The sequence below is a fragment of the Lactuca serriola genome, chromosome 8 (genome assembly GCF_051521515.1).
Source record: "Lactuca serriola cultivar US96UC23 chromosome 8, Lser_US96UC23_V15, whole genome shotgun sequence".
NCBI lineage: Eukaryota > Viridiplantae > Streptophyta > Magnoliopsida > Asterales > Asteraceae > Lactuca > Lactuca serriola.
In genome coordinates, this window is record NC_136415.1 from 59,253,387 (window position 1) to 59,270,580 (window position 17,194).

Here is a 17,194-nt window from a genome sequence, read left to right on the forward strand (position 1 = left end):
TTTTTAACACGTAATTGGAAAAAACCCTAAGATTTTTTTTATTATTGCTATGGTCACAACTTTCTTGCAGAATTATTGTTCTATCCCGCTTAACAAGTTTTATGGTTAACTTGGTTATTTTTTTTGCAAAATCAATCCTAAAAAGTTCAAATTTGGTCCTTGAGGTTTGCAAAAAATTACACCACATGGTTTTTTAACATTATTTTTTGTTTTTTGTATATTTTCGGGTTTTTTGTAAATATATATACATTTTTTATTTTCTTTTTTATATATATTTTATTCATTTTCATTTTTTTTAACTTTATTTTTCAACAATTAGATTTTTTTTTACCATTTGTTTTCTATTTTTTTAGTGTATATATAGAGTATATTAAAGTTTTTTTTTTCTTTTTTATATTTTTTTCATTTTTCTTTTCATATTATGTTTTTAACCTTTTTATCTTTTTATTTTTTTTTTCTTACTTGTATTTCAATTATTTGCTTTTTTTTTTGTATTTTTAACTTTTTATTGACCTTTTTCAAAAAATATAAAATGTATTAATATATTAGAGTGTATTACAATTTTGATAATTTATAGTTTCTGTAATTTTTTTTTTATTTTTATTCAAGTAAATAAAATAGTTATGTTTATATTTGTAATTTCGGTCCAACTTATTTTCCTTTTATTCTTTTTTTAGTGCTATTATATTTATTTTACGAAAAAATGAAAATTAAAAAAAATAGATTGTTTATTGAGATTTAGTGTTGCAACGTGTTATATAACTTGCAAATTAAATCATATTTTTATATGTGATATCAATAGTTTAAATTCAAGATAATATTTTTCAATTGATACAAGACTAAAAGAAAGAACTAAAAGTATAATAATAGTCGGTCTTTATAAAAAAAACTTGTTATAGTAATTTAAATTGAATTCAAGTTCTTGAATCTAAATAAATAAAAACATTAGAAAAAGCATAAATAACTAAATTAGAAAAAAAATATAGAACACAAAATGTAAAAAGGTAAAAAAAAAAAAGTTCACATTGTTGAAAAATAAAGTTAAAAAGATGAAAATAAATAAAACATATATAAAAAAGAAAATAAAAAATGTATATATATGTATAAAAAAACCCGAAAATAAATAAAATATAAAAAAAACAAAAAATAATGTTAAAAAACCATGTGTTGTAATTTATTGCAAACCTTAAGGACCAAATTTGAACTTTTTATGACTGATTTTGCAAAAAAATTAACCAAGTTAACTATGAAACTCGTTAAGTGGGCTAGAACAATAATTTTGCGAGAAAGTTGTGGCCATAACAATAATAAAAAAATATTAGGGCTTTTTCCAATTACGCGTTAAAAATTTAGGGCTTTTATAATATTAGTCCTACAAAACAATATATTCTCTTAGTAATTTTCATAAAATAGCAATATCCACACGTCCACACAATAGTTGTCCATCCACATTATAACCTAGCCCTATATATATATATATATATATATATATATATATATATATATATATATATATATATATATATATATATATTCAAATGAGAACAAAAAAAGATTAAGAACTGTAAGAACCTCTAATTTTAGATGTTTATAAAGGGTTTACGGTTTAGGGTTTAGGGTGTTTATAAAGGGGTTAGGGTTTAGGGTTTAGGGTGTTTATAAAGGGTTTAGGGTTTAGGGGTTAGGGTTTAGGGTTTAAGGTTTAGGGTTTAGGGTTACCCTAAACCCTTTATAAACATCTAAAGTTAGAGGTTATTACGATTTTTAACCTTTTTTGGTTCTTATTTGAACCACTCCCTATATATATATATATATATATATATATATATATATATATATATATATATATATATATATATATATATATATATATATATATATATAATTCTGATACTTAAACTAGTAGATATTATATTTTCGAATGGTTTTACCCATTTATAGTATTACAAAGTCATAATTTTTAAGATTTTTCTTTAGGAGTTGCATTGAACGTCGGAAATTTGAAGGTATGAAGATTAGGCTTGTTTTGATATATCCAAAGAACCAACGACTTTAGATAGATGGATGGAGACGATCACAAGCAATGGTGCAAGCAAGAGATGAGAACGTTTTCAAAGGAAGTGTATGCATAATGTGTGGTTAGACTTGAAGAGATTTAATGTTACTTAGGATTTGACATCAGATAGATGACTCTTTGTGACTTAAAATCATGATAGTTGAGTAGTACAAGAGTTGTGCATGTCCTAGTTTCCTTTTTGATGTTTGTACATGCTTTCCATATAATATTTATATTTTTACCCTTGTCCCCTCTTAAGCTTTAGCTTTATTTCTAGGATCTTTTTAAGTTATTCTGTTATAATCTACTTTATGCTTTATGTAATGGTATTAGCTTGTGTTCTATAGGTCGTAGTATGTCTATGAAAACAATTTATCTATTCTTGGGTGTTGGTACAAGTTCTTATATCTTACCTCTATACCACATTCATAATCTTATCGGATTTGGGTTAACCGGCGTTGGTGGGTCTTGGTGTTTATCTATTAAGCATTTCATCTCTCATAAAGTGAGATCCATAAAAATGAAATTGTTCTATCCTTGTTATGTACAAAAGGACCAACATGATCCATGCGTAGTTTAGGAGAGTTTGAAGCAGCATGATCCTTGTGTAGTTTAGAAGAGCTTTTCACAATTTACACCAACATAACAAATATCAAAGAGTTTAGATTTGAGGTATCAATTATTTTCATTTTTTGAGGTCAAAGGTTCAAGTCCAATTGTGAACATATGTGAAATTAGTTTAGGAATTGTTTAGATTTGCCCATTCAAAAAAATAAAAAATAAAATAAAATAACTTTAGATTTGGAAGTGGCCAGTTGAAACTTGCAAAACTAAATACATCTCAACAAAATTGAATAGGCTGATATCTCGTTTGGTTACAACCAAACGGAAAACAAAATTCAATGGTTGATAAAGCATACACATAGACACATTGTAGATAAAGCCATTTCAAGCCACCCAAGATTCAGCTAAGTTGATGAATTAAAATAATAATAACTCGTTACTAAAAAGAACATCAATCGAACACGATAATAAGAATTAGAACTCTATTGTATGAAAAGCCAAAAGGGTCGTTACTAATCAATGGAACACGATAATAAGAATTAGAACTCCATTGTATGAAGCCAAAAAGAGTAGAATTTAGATGGAGAAATTGAATAATCTAACCTTTATAAATGATCTTTTTGACAGATAAGATAACAATTTTTTTTTTTTTTTTTATTTTATTTTCTTTTGGTAAAGTAATCACATGGTTTTGGAGTACCATTCCGAACCATACTTCCGGAATAGATTTGTATTTTTTTTTGCAAGTAAGTTTTGCTTTCATAAAATGTATAATTTTTTGTTTTATAAAATATAAAATGCAATTAAAATGAACAAACAACTAATAAATATGTAAAGTAAATAAATGACGTCTCTGTAGGTCATATTACAAATACAATGTTCAAATTATCTTTGTCCTTCTACCCTAAAATATTTCTGTCAGTCGTTTTCTATAACGTATAGCCCATGGATCGGTGATTTTACCCTCTATAAAAATTGATTTCTCGGTGATCAACGCCTCTAGGAACCAACAAAAAAGCACTCAACAATCCCCTCTGTTGTCAATCTGTTGTGGTACGTTTGGGGCCTTTTCGAGGGTCATTTTGGAGCTCTCAAGTGAGATTGAATCAGTTGGTTCGGTACCCCACTAGTTAACTCCCACTAGTAGTTTGTGGATGCATACTCTCAGACCTATAAACCAATCCTTATTTTTCGAACAGTAGCCGCCCTTCTAATGGTTATCGTATATAGTCATTTGCAATGTCTTCAAATCCAAAGCACCCAAAAACCAATGAGCTTGTGCTACGTTGATTGGGATGTAAATCTACAAAAAAAGGTTAGAAATAATAAATTAGTATGTAATTACTCAAGTAATGTAATCTAAACAAAATTATACCGTATCACATTATGTCCAAGCTGGGTAAATGGATCTCTCAGTCATGTCACTCCAGTCATATGTATCAGTGTTGAAAGCCGACGACACAACCATTCGTCGAGCATCATCCGCTCTACGCTCTAGCAACAATGAAATCCACATGTGCTGCCAATTATTATTATTATTATTATTATTATTATTATTATTATTATTTTTTGCAGTAAAGTAAGTATTGTTAATAGAAGCGTATTATGTAATAGAAAATAATTATATTACTTACATCACATGACAACCATCCTCCATGACTATCCACATATAACCGTATCCAAAACTCAAGCGTAGCAAAACCAGTCAAATAATTGTGACCAAACAACAACGATCCATCCGTTCTTTATAAACAGTGTGTACGCTAGGATCTAAGAGATTGTCCAACAATGTTGGTTGTTGTCGTGTAACACCTTTCCTCTTCATTTGTATCCGTGGTGACTTATACCATATAGACATAACTTTTTGGCGTTTAGAACGCCTAAGAGGTGTTGGCGACTGTGTTTTATATTCATCCTGCAGAATCTATATTACATCCGATGGGTGAATAACCGGAGACGACTGCTCAGGGCCGACATTCAGTGGATGTTCAGGGTCGACATTCATCGGCTTTTCGAGGGTGCTTAAGATATAATTATGCTCCCATAATTCGTTGTCATTGTAGTATCCCTGTACGGTTCAATAATGTATACTTGTAAAGGATGCAAAAACATAACGACCATAAACGATGAAATAATTAAAAATGTACCTGCATCCCCTTCGAGGTACCAACATTGTCTCCGTGTTGGGAATAAAACCCTAATTGTGATTTTATGAACAAGATGCTGAAAATAAGAACAAACACAAACAAAGAAGATATGTTGAATGATCACTCGATTTATTCAATTATGAGGAACAAATTACACTTTAAGGAATAAGAATCTAACTCTACAAGAATCCTCACAACGTGGCGGTTACATTTTGCCTCACTCTTAAACCTAATTATGAATAATACATGACTATTTATAGGGAAAAGACAAGTCTTGGGCTTTTAACCTACACTTCATCAAGGGGGGCCATTGCCATCATCCATGGAGTACTTTGAAACCTTACAATTCCCCCTCAAAGTATGGAATGGATGACGATGCTTCAACTTCCAAAACAATCATCTAGCAAATAAGAAATGATCTCGCAACGAGGAATATTTGAAGCAATCCACGAATCTTGATTCTTCAATAGTCTTCAACAATGGGTTCTAGAATATATATAAAAAACAAACACTGAAGTAATGTTTTTAAACTTCATTTTCTGATGTAAGCCCAAAGATCTTCAATAAAGCCAAACCCGCAATAAAAACCCATTTAAGAATTAAGAAACTGAATCACTTCTTGTCTTTGAAGAACTCCCCCTCCAAGTCACAATGATCTTTAAATAAGCTAATGATATACGACACCAAAAATTATCATGTAACAACCCGAATTTTAAGATTTGTAACGCCACTTGATCGAGAAAATACTAGAAGTTAGAGATATAACAAGTTCTTAGAAGAGCTCGATGAAGAACTGCTACTGTAAAGGATACTTCTCTGTAAAAGCTTTAGAAGAGCTCGATGAAGAACTGCTACTGTAAAAGCTACCTTCATAATTCTACCACAAGCTTTATAAAAAATCTTCGAATTTGAAAATTCACAAATCCAATTACCAATGGCCATACCAGATTGTCCCCCGATTTATAATTAAAAACATGATTATAAAGCCTTCAAATGGTCATGAGAATGATCTTGAATGGATAAAAAATTACTATGCTCCCCCGCGACAAAATGATATAGACGATGAAGTATAAAATCCGAAATAGTCAAAAAAATTTGACTTTATTACGAAAAACGACTTTCCGAACCGCCAAGACTTGATGGAATCCTTAATTTTTTGTTCACAATAAATATGTGCATTAAAAAATCCGAAACTGTACACCAGCCCTCAAATTTGTAAATTTTTCGAAAAATGGGCTGAATTTGTTACTTTGTTGAAATTCTGGGACTAAAAGTGTAACTCTGCATCAATTTCCCTTTTAATTGTAACCATTTCTGGGAATGGTCCAAGACTGCCAAGTCATGAAAAGTATAGGGACCGGATTGTCAAATTCTTGAAGTTGCAGGGACTAAGTGTGAAACTTTGAGTTATCTTCTTCCCCATTTAGACTTTGACAAATGAATACAGCGGCCCAAAACATGTATTCCGGAACATAGTCTCGCATTCGAGTCTGTTTCTAAATGCCGCAAGGATTTCCCCAACGATTTTGGGTTTACACAAGAGTGTAACTGATGCATCAACAATCATGTCATGCTGCACAAATAAAAAAGGTGTTAGCACTTCATTCTAAAATGGAAATGATCAATATTCAGGACCAGTTTCGGACGCATTCATCATGTTCCAGAATGGTTCTTCGCATTCTGGAGCCTTTCGGAATGACATTTTAAGATTCGTAACACGACAATTCGATGTAAACCAACAATACACATCTAAACTACTTTTCAATAAGTCCTACAACAATGACATCTTTAATTTAAATTTCACAACGTTTTCGGTTCATTCCGGAGGTGGTCAATTACATCCGGAACAGTAAGTAACAGTAGAAAACGAAGAACATACCCGTAAAATAACGGGGTTGTACTGCTCGTCTTCCATGTCAAAGATGGTTGTCAAGTCGGAATGTCGGAATTAGAATGTGCCTTTCCGGAATGAATAATATAATCCGGATTTTGAAATTCAGAATCACAATCCGGAACATATACGGGTCATCCGGAATAGGCATTTCAAACCCAATGAATTGGGTCAGGCCACGCGAAAAATAATCCGGAATCCGTTTCGGAACGACCCGTTTCAGAATTTGTGGTTCTTTGCAAAAAAAATTGATACATTTTAGAAAAACCCGAAAAAATAGTTAGATTACTCAATTTCCCATTTAGATTTATAATTGAACATTTTTTTGTTGGTTGTAGATTCATCTCACCTTACTTGCCTGATGCATATTCGCTAGACATCTCATGAAAAAGGTTGCATATTACCTTACTTGCCTGATGCATATTCGCTAGACATCTCATCGAAAAAGGTTGCATATTAAACTGCAAAACGTCCCATACTTCTTGTTCATCTAATCATCTTCATCTCTTCCCCCAAGATCAAAACCAGATGAGGTCTTGATCTTCGATTTTGGAAGATGAGAGAAGATTTATCAAAAATAATATACTACTTATTAATAATATTAATATTAATAATTAATAAATAACTAATAAATAATAATATTAAAAGGTTAAAACTTAAAAGTGAAAAAACCCATATGGATGCCAAGTGATGTGGACATAGCTTCTTAACGGTGGAACCAAACAAAAAACGTGGGTTTGGTAGCTAGTTAATCCATATTCGAATTTTCATGACCAAATGCTTAAATTTGACTAACTTCAATAATCAAACATGATATGGGAGGATATTTGAGTAGAGTGACGGTGGGAAATCGATTTTTTTTTTGGATCTTGTAAGGGGTCGTTTGATAGTTGCTAACTGAGTTATTACTGACTGAGTTAGTGGTGACTGAATTAGAACGTCTGACTGAGTCCACATCTGACTGAAACCATGTTGTTTGATTATATCTCTGACTGACTGTGATGAATGATGAAAAATGACCATATTACCCCTTAATGCAAAACTTTATATAACGCCAAAAAATAATAATGAATTTTATTCTTGATTAAGAAAAAGCAATGAACTTTGATTGGAGTTGGTGATACAACAAACAAATGAATCGAGTTGGTGATTTTCCTTAGCTACTTACAACAAACACATAAATCAACCAACGATTTCCATTAGCTATTTACAACAAACAAATGAATCAATTTGATGATACAACAAACAAACCAAAACCATGTTGAAAATTTAGACAGTTAACTTTTATTCAGTTTCAATAAGGAGTTATCATCATGTTTTAAAATAAAAAACTATGTAAAAGTATGGAACAAAATTTGTGTTGGTCAAACTCTATCATATGTTAACAAGACCAAAAGTTCCAACTGCAACTATGAAACTTGTAATTCTTAGTAAGCATGTACATATAATCAATGTGATCAATATACATATAGAAATGATCACACAAGCAGAGTGGAGTTCTTTGTTGTGCCCTACATCGTTTTCCATCTCTTCACTTCCCTTTTATCTCTTTCTCTCTCTATGTTCTTCGGTTTTGGCTATCTCTCTCTCTCTCTCTAACCATAAGCAAGTGCTTGTATGATGAGAGATGTTATTTCTTCATTTGTAGCGTTCTTTTTCTCTTTCTTGATAATCAAGACTTCAAGATTCACTCAGGCATGTGATCGAACACTTGGTGGGCAGATGAAAATCCAAGGTGAATTTGAGGCTATTATCGATTGATTCCTTGTCAATTTATCAAACATGAATATTTCAAACCGATAAAAGGAACCTTTAAAGCCTTAATTCAAACATATAAAACCCAAAAAGAAAACTTTAAGCAATATAACGAACCCATAATTTTAAGGCTTCAAATTAAACCAATGGATCCAATCGAATTTTACAACTGTAATCAAACTCAAAGAATAAAAATATGAGAAATCAAGATTCTTACCCATTAATCGAAATCAAAGAATCCGTAGGGGATATTTGTAATCGAAATCAAAGGTGTTGTTTTCGAGTTGTGCATGGGGACGAAGTGGATATGGGAAACGATTTGGAGAAATCGATTTGAGGTTTGAGATTCACTGGACTTGCTTGTTGCGGTGCAGATGGTGGGTCGCCATACGCGCCGATAAAGGTGGAGATTCACTGGACATGCCATACTACCTCTATCGCATAACAAGTCAGCATGCAAACATATCATCACATACTGTCAGACGTATCTGGGGTGTCTAACTACTCTTCGATCCTAACAACCGAACTCTACTACTATCACATACAACATATCATGCTAGCATATAACATATCAGGTAGTAGCAACCTAGATGATATCACAAAGACAATCATCTATCATACGTCTCCTACTGGTGGGCCGGCATTGTGGCCTTAGACCCACCGCTACTGGAAGGTAACTCACCTCGTAGTAGCTGCTGATATGCGTGGGAACGGTCTGTCTGCTGCTGCTACTGCTCCGGAAATCCTCCGGCTCAAGGAAATCGCTGAAGTAACACCAAGATGCCTGGCTTCCTTCTTCCCTTCTTGATCTACTCTCCTTCCCTCTCAAAATCAGGAACCAGGTGCTACAAAATAGCTGACAATTTATCAATAACATTTAAATGAAACATTTTACTTTTCAAATATCCAAAACCAACAAATAATCCACCTCGAGATAGGATATACATATCCGATTCATAAACTTCTTTATAATCATCAGAATTGAAACAACTACCACTAACAAGATTAATTCGAATGAGGAATAAATTGTTGGATTAGGTGTCTAAGACAATAACTAAATTGGTATATATTTGAATTATTAGCAATGTCCTTTTGGGTTGCCCTCAAAACTAGTAATTTAGTATGATAGCTTTTAGAGAGAGAGAGAGAGAGAGAAAAGAGAAAGAGAGAGAGAGAGAGAGAGAGACGAATTTATTGTTTTATCATACGATTAATAAATAGAAATAAATGATTTATTAATATATTATGAAAATAATATATTAATTAGAAATAACATTATTTAATTAAGAATTAATCAGAAATTAATTAGATTAATTAAAAGTGCAAAGACTAAAGTTGTAATTGTTCAATAGTTGAACAAAAGAAGTTCCAGAACCTTCCATAGGATATCGACGATTTCTAAGGATAATTTAAGGATTTTGGAATTAATCCTTATAGATAATTATGGAGTTGGATAATTACGATGTTTGAAATAATAATATTATATTCAAATTAAGGTTTCCAAGGCTCCTTGTATCAACTATAAATTGAGTCCCTTGGCATCAGATTTTCGGCCATCATTCCTCCTAAGAGAATAGCTGAAAATTCACCTCCCTTCTCCTCTCTCTTCAAGTTTCCTTAGTTGTTAAGGTTTAGGTGCGAACCATCAAAAGCACGAGATTTCTGGTGCTAGCTTCCAAGAGCATTTGAAGAAGGATTATGTTGATTATTTACAAGAATAATCAAAAGGTATGTAAACCCTATCTTTCTTATGATTTTCAAAAGTACTAGGGTTTCCATAGGGTTGTTTGATATTCATAGATTATAGCTTTCAATAGTGAAAACATAGATCCAATTAGGTTGCATGTGAATTTAAGAGTTAAGTTATTTTCCGCCACATGAATTTTTGTAAACTATAAAACTCATTGGTGGTATCAGAGCCTAATGTTTTTAATTGAATATGCATAATGATTGAATAGATCAAATTTGGGTTTATAGAAATTAAACCTTAAAGGTATGGATTTTCGACTTGGGCTAGGGTTCTTGAAACCCTAGCCTCCTACCTAATTTTTGAAATCATCTAGGTTGGTTAGGTTTTATTTATTTGATAATTATTGTTTTAATTGGTTAAAATAGGATAATCCCTATACCCTTAAATTTTGAAAATCTAGTAGGGTAAGGATTAAGATTTAATTCAAATTATTTAATTAATAATATAATGGTAAATAATTATCTAATCATTATATGATTTAAATTAATTTAATTAATAGTTAATTAAAAGATAAAGATTAAATCATAATTGGTTTATTTTAAATTAAATTAATTTTTTATATATATTAATTTCGAAATTTAAAAATAAACCAAGTATTTTAGAAAAGTTTTAAAATACACCTTATACTTATATTATTAAAAATTTAATATATTATATGTATAAGAATAAAAGTCAATCAAATTGCCAGTATGCCTCATTCACGAAACTGTGATGTCAAGAAGGTATAAGGAAACGACCTATAAAATGGTCGTTGAATGGGTGTCGACTCTCACCCACCGCTCTCCTATCTGGTGGAGGATCATTAGCCGAACGGATTTGATAGGACATAATCTCATTAATAAGTATAATGATATAAAGTAACTAAATTATTTTTTTTTTAAATCCCACTCTTAGTTACTTTAGGAAAAATGTGAAAAATATACTAATCCATTAAAATGCACATTATGCTTTATATGTAGTTAGTGGAGCGTGTGTGGTTAACCGACACAATAATAGTGACTATAAAGAGTAGTAATGGGCATCTTGAAGATTATCATTGTTAATGGAGCACGTGTGGTTAACTAGCACATTAATTAGAGATGATAAATGACATCGAGAGTGTCAAGCATATTTACATGGTTATTAAAATCTTATTTGTGATCCTCTGAATCCCAATCACAAATAGAAGAGCATAATCCGATATTAAACATGTCATTAATAAGATTCAATGAATCTTAAAAGATATAGGAATTTCATTTTGATTGAAATTGGTAAATTTCCTTTACCTACTTTCATAAATTCACAATAAGATTACGACGTCCCTTTTCTTAGTTGTGAATTACTATTTTGGATCCTAGCCTTAAATATTTATTATGGGTTAAAATATTAAGCATTTATTGTCATCTAAATAAAACTTCTTTTTCTCTATAGATGTCTACTTCTGGTGATGCTTCTTCTTCTCAAAACTCTACCCATAACTTCTCGCTACTCTCAATCATGTCCAAGGTGACACTGGATGGCACCAACTACAATGATTGGATGTGCAACATCAAGATGGCTCTTCGATACGAGGGCAAAAAGTATATCCTTGAAAAAAAACTTGTTGAGATCGATGAAGCCACTGCTACTCCTCTTCTATAAGAAAAACTATGACGATGCAACAAAGGTTGCTTACATCATGATCGCCACTATGGTTCCAAAATTGCAAAGGTTCTATGAGGACTGCTGCCCCTATGAGATGAACTTCAATCTTGTGGAAAATTTTCACAAGAGACCTCATCAAAAAAAAGTATGAGGTCATCAAGGCCCTCATGGTGTGCAAGTTCAAGGAAGGAGATTCAGTTTGCAACCACATGGAAATGATGTAGAGCTATGTGGAACGCCTTCAAAGGCTTAATGTGAATTTTGATGAGGAGTTGGTTATTGACATGGTCCTCAACTCCTTGCCACCTAGTTATGATTGATGGGTTTTAGTATACTACAACATCCTATGGTGCACAAACAACCCTAAATACCTTGGATCTATGTTTTCACTAATTATACATGAAAATGGTTTCCAAGGCATTAAACCTATAACTAGCATGCATTTTCATATAGCAAATAAGACACTAGTTAGAGTAACATACCTTTTTGTGTTGTAGCTTGATTCCATGGAGCTTAAGAGCCTAGTGCCCCAAGTGTGAAACCTAAAATAGTTCACACAACACTAAAAACAACTTGGAATAACTTGAGAGAAAAGTCCTTATGCTCAAAATCAGCTAGCCCTCTCATATGAACCCTTTTGGGCCGATTTCTTGAGCTATGGGGTCTTTATATATTTTGGCTATTAGGGTTACACCATGTAACTCATGTCTTTCCATATTCTTCATGCTCCATGGGTTAAAACCTCCATGGAGTATCCATGGGTTACTCCACGGGTTTAGCCCAGCATGAAGAACTATGGATCATATGCCCATATATATAAGAATGAATGATTTACACAATCAATCCCCATATATTTAATTAATGTATTTTGATCACAAAATTAATTCTTGATCAATAGTAATTAAATAAAATGATTTCATATTAATATATTAGAACTTATAATATATTAATAAATCATAAATATCATTTTCTCACAAAAGTCTATCCAAATCGTGCCAATGCCATGCAACCCAAATGGACCATGCCAAATCGGGTAAAGTACATACCAATTATAGTTATGGACTTAGATACTAATCCAACAATGATAAGTTCATATTGGCTTATCATTTGAACAATACTGAGACTACATCTGCCCAACTCCACAACCTACATTTGAACAATAAGTTCCGTTCCGCCTTACATTGAAACTTTTCCAATGTTTCAGAATTATACTTAAACTTGTAAGCATAACTATATTTATTAAACTTTAGTAAATCATGATGAATAGCCTTATCGCTCTTTGTGGTGGACCTGACCAGCGCACACTCAAGTGTACCCGATCCATTAATCTTTCACTTGACTCACATATACATGTGAACAAGGAATTAGTCTTAATTTCCCAAAGATGAAAATTCTCATTCATCATACAATACAAGTTGCATGATTCCAAGTTTCTATCCAACGGAAACTTGGGTGATGAGAATCTTTTCTTATTTGGTAAATTATGACACTACCACAAACGAAAGAATCAAATCCATTTTCCAATATTGCTATCAAATGGAATCATATAAACAACAATTTTTCACAAATGCCATTGTTAGGATATTTAAAATAAATAAAATTTATACTTTTTTTCTTTTATTTTAAAACTTACGGAAAACTTATCCTTACAATGCAAATGCATATGAAAACAATGTTGCTATTTATTCCTAGGCAATCTATCACAACTCTTAAGCATTAGCTCAAAATTCTGATCACCGAACCATGCGATCGAAATCCATCTTCGTGATCAGAATTAGCATATTCTTCCTTTAAGCTTCCTCTTTTCTTTGATTCTTGAAACATCAACATGTGACCTAGTCAAATCATGTATAATAATCTCCAAATAGGAACTTAATAGAGTCACATAGTGGACTTTACCCGAAGTAGAGTCAAACTTTTGACTTTACCATCCTCATGATATTTCAGGTAAATAGGGTAGCTTCGTAACCAATGCCCCTTCCTTTGACAACATAAACATATGGACCCTTTGTGAATGGTACACGAGACTATCTCAGACTTAGCATTTCTCTTTACCATTTGGTCAACCGAGTTGACTATGGAAGATCTCTTTCCATTGGGAAGAGAAAGCTTTTCTAGAATTCCAATGCTACCATTCTCAATGTCCATGGAAGTTTGGGAAGTCGATCTTCCAATCAAATTTACTTTGCAGGTGCTCCAAATCATTGTTGATTTAGCAACATCAAGCAAATAGGTAAGATCATTAACGTTCATGTCATAGTCTGTTACATAGTAGTCCTTAAAGAACTAACTATGTGACTTAGAAAGTCATTGAAGAACCTAGTCAACAACCAACTTCCTCAAGACTTTGACACCCAACTCTCCCGACTTGTCAATATGTAACTTCATCTCCAAGATGTGAGCACACATAAACTTTGCATGCCAATAGGACTTGAGTAACCTTGAACTATTCAAGTACTTGTGGGATAGGGAGAATAATTGGAGGAGGTGGAGGAATTGAAGTATGATTTCCATGATCCAACCACATAACATCATCTTCATTAGGAAAGTTTGTTCCAAGGGATTTGGGATGATCATAGTTGTCTGAACCAGACATCTAATATGGCAGATATTCAAGTTAGTTGATTTAAGTCCTTAATATAACACCCAATATGAAATATTAAGGCTAGGACCCAACACAATATTTTATAACTTGGAAGAGGGATGCCGTAATCCAAGCTATAAAATATTTGAAGGTAGGCGAATGACGATTCACCAATTTCCACCATGAAAAACGAAATAGGTATTAGGTTTTATTTGGTTTGAAACTCCTAGATCTTTTGAGATTCATTGCATTTTCAATGGCATGTTTAAATCTCGATTGTTCCCTCTCAAGTTTGTGACTGGGATGTTGAGGATCACAAACAAGGTGTGAATAACCATGCAAATATACTTGGTACTCTTAATTTTTATCACCTAATCGATGTGCCGGTTAATCACACGCGCTCCACCGATTTATGATAAACCTTAAGCCACCCTTTGCCAACCTTATTAAATCTAAGTTAGTGTGCCGGTTTACCGCACACGCTCCACTAACGACGTAAGCAAGGTGCAAAGTGTAATTTCATGGGTTAGCACCAAATTCACATTTTCCTAACTAACTAAGATTGGGAATTTATAAGTGTTTAGTTAATTAGTATTTATCATTATACTTTTAATGAAGGGAAAATTAGAGTCATGTCAAACCCGTTTGGCTAACGACCCTCCACCAGTCAAGGAAGCGGTGGGTGAGAGTGGACACTCATTAAACTGCCATTTTATAGGCAGTAACCGTATACCCCCCTTATAGACCGGCTTCGTGAATGAGGCCTACTAACAATAAGATTGACTTTGTTCTTATACATATATATATATATATATATATATATATATATATATATATATACTTCGTGAATGAGGCCTACTAACAATAAGATTGACTTTGTTCTTATATATATATATATATATATATATATATATATATAACTATTAACTATTAATATTATAATAGTATAAGGGTTGAATTTTAACTTTTAAAATTCTAAGGGTTTAACTTCAAATTAAAGTATTCATGCGGGGAAACTTTACAAATTCCAAAACTTGAGGGCTAGTTTTGAATTATTCAAAACTTTTAAATTTCATAACTTATGTGTTTAAAGTAGTTTTAGTGGAATAACTCTTCAAGTTCCATAACTTGAGGACAAGGTATGGAAGACTTTAAAACATTTAAAAATGAGACTCTCCATTTTTCATAACTTATGGAAATCTTATGAGTTTTAATAATCATAAATGTGACCTTTCATATAACTTGAGGACAAGTTACAAAAACACATATTATGAACAACATGTAGATCAATTCGGATTGAAAACAAATTATCACATAATTTTTCTATTAACCTAAAGAACTCATAAGAACAAGATAATTCAAATCAAACAATTTTCATGTAATTAGCCTAACAATTAAACTAATACAAAACATGAATCTATTGACAATTATCTATTGAATTGGATTAGAATGAACATTACCACATCAAAAACATGTTTATAGGTTCAAAAACAGCTTAGGGTAATGATTATAGTCCAATTCCAGCCTTAAAACTCGAAAATATGCTGTCCGGGGCTTCTACTCGTCGAGTAGGATGAATTCATCATGGGCTAGGCGAGTCCATCAGTGGAGTCGGCGAGTCCAGTGACCAGAAAGCCAAAATTTTCGATTTTCAGCCATTTCAGCAAGCATAACATGAAAACAAACCTTGCCTCTGATACCACTGATGGGTTTTAGTATACTACAACATCCTATGGTGCACATACAACCCTAAATACATTGGATCTATGTTTTCACTAATTATACATGCAAATGGTTTTGAAGGCATTAAACCTATAACTAGCATGCATTTTCATAACCAAATAAGACACTAGTTAGAGTAACATACCTTTTTGTGTTGTAGCTTGATTCCATGGAGCGTAAGAGCCTAGTTCCCCAAGTGTTACACCTCAAATGGTTCACACAACACCAACAACAACTTGGAATAACTTGAGAGAAAATTCCTTATGCTCAAAATCGGCTACCCTCTCATATGAACCCTTTTGGGCCGATTTCTTGAGCTGTGGGGTCTTTAGATATTGTGGCTATTAGGGTTACACCATGTAACTCATGTGTTTCCATATTCTTCATGCTCCATGGGTTAAAACCTCCATTGAGTATCCATGGGTTACTCCATGGGTTTAACCCAACATGAAGAATTATGGATCTTAAGCCCACACATATAAGAATGAATGATTTACACAATCAATCCCCGTATATTTAATTAATGTCTTTTGATCACAAAATTAATTCCAAATTAATTCTTGGTCAATACTAATTAAATAATATGTTTTCATGTTAATATATTAGAACTTATAATATATTAATAAATCATAAATATCATTTTCTCACAAAATTCTATCCAAATCGTTCCGATGCCATGCAACCCAAATGGACCATGCCAAATCAAGTCAAGTACATACCAATTATAGTTATGGACTTAGACACTAATCCAATAATGATTAAGTTCATATTGGCTTATCATTTGAACAATACTGAGACTACATCGGCCCAACTCCACAACCTATTGCATACGACTGATCTGGTTTGAAGACAAATCAAAACTCTACTCTACTAGTGCTCCTGTCCTTTCCATTGGGCAAAACAAAGGAAAGACGAGAAAATGTGCTCCTAAAGAGAACTAGAAGGGAAAGACCCATGTTGGGTTATCTAGAAATGCCCCAAAATCAAAGCCTAGTTCTGACATTCCTTTTGTTAGTGATCCCAAAGAGGTCATGTGCTTTTATTGCAATGAAAAGGTCCATTACAAACGAAGCTGCCCCAAGTACTTGTAGGACATAGAGGA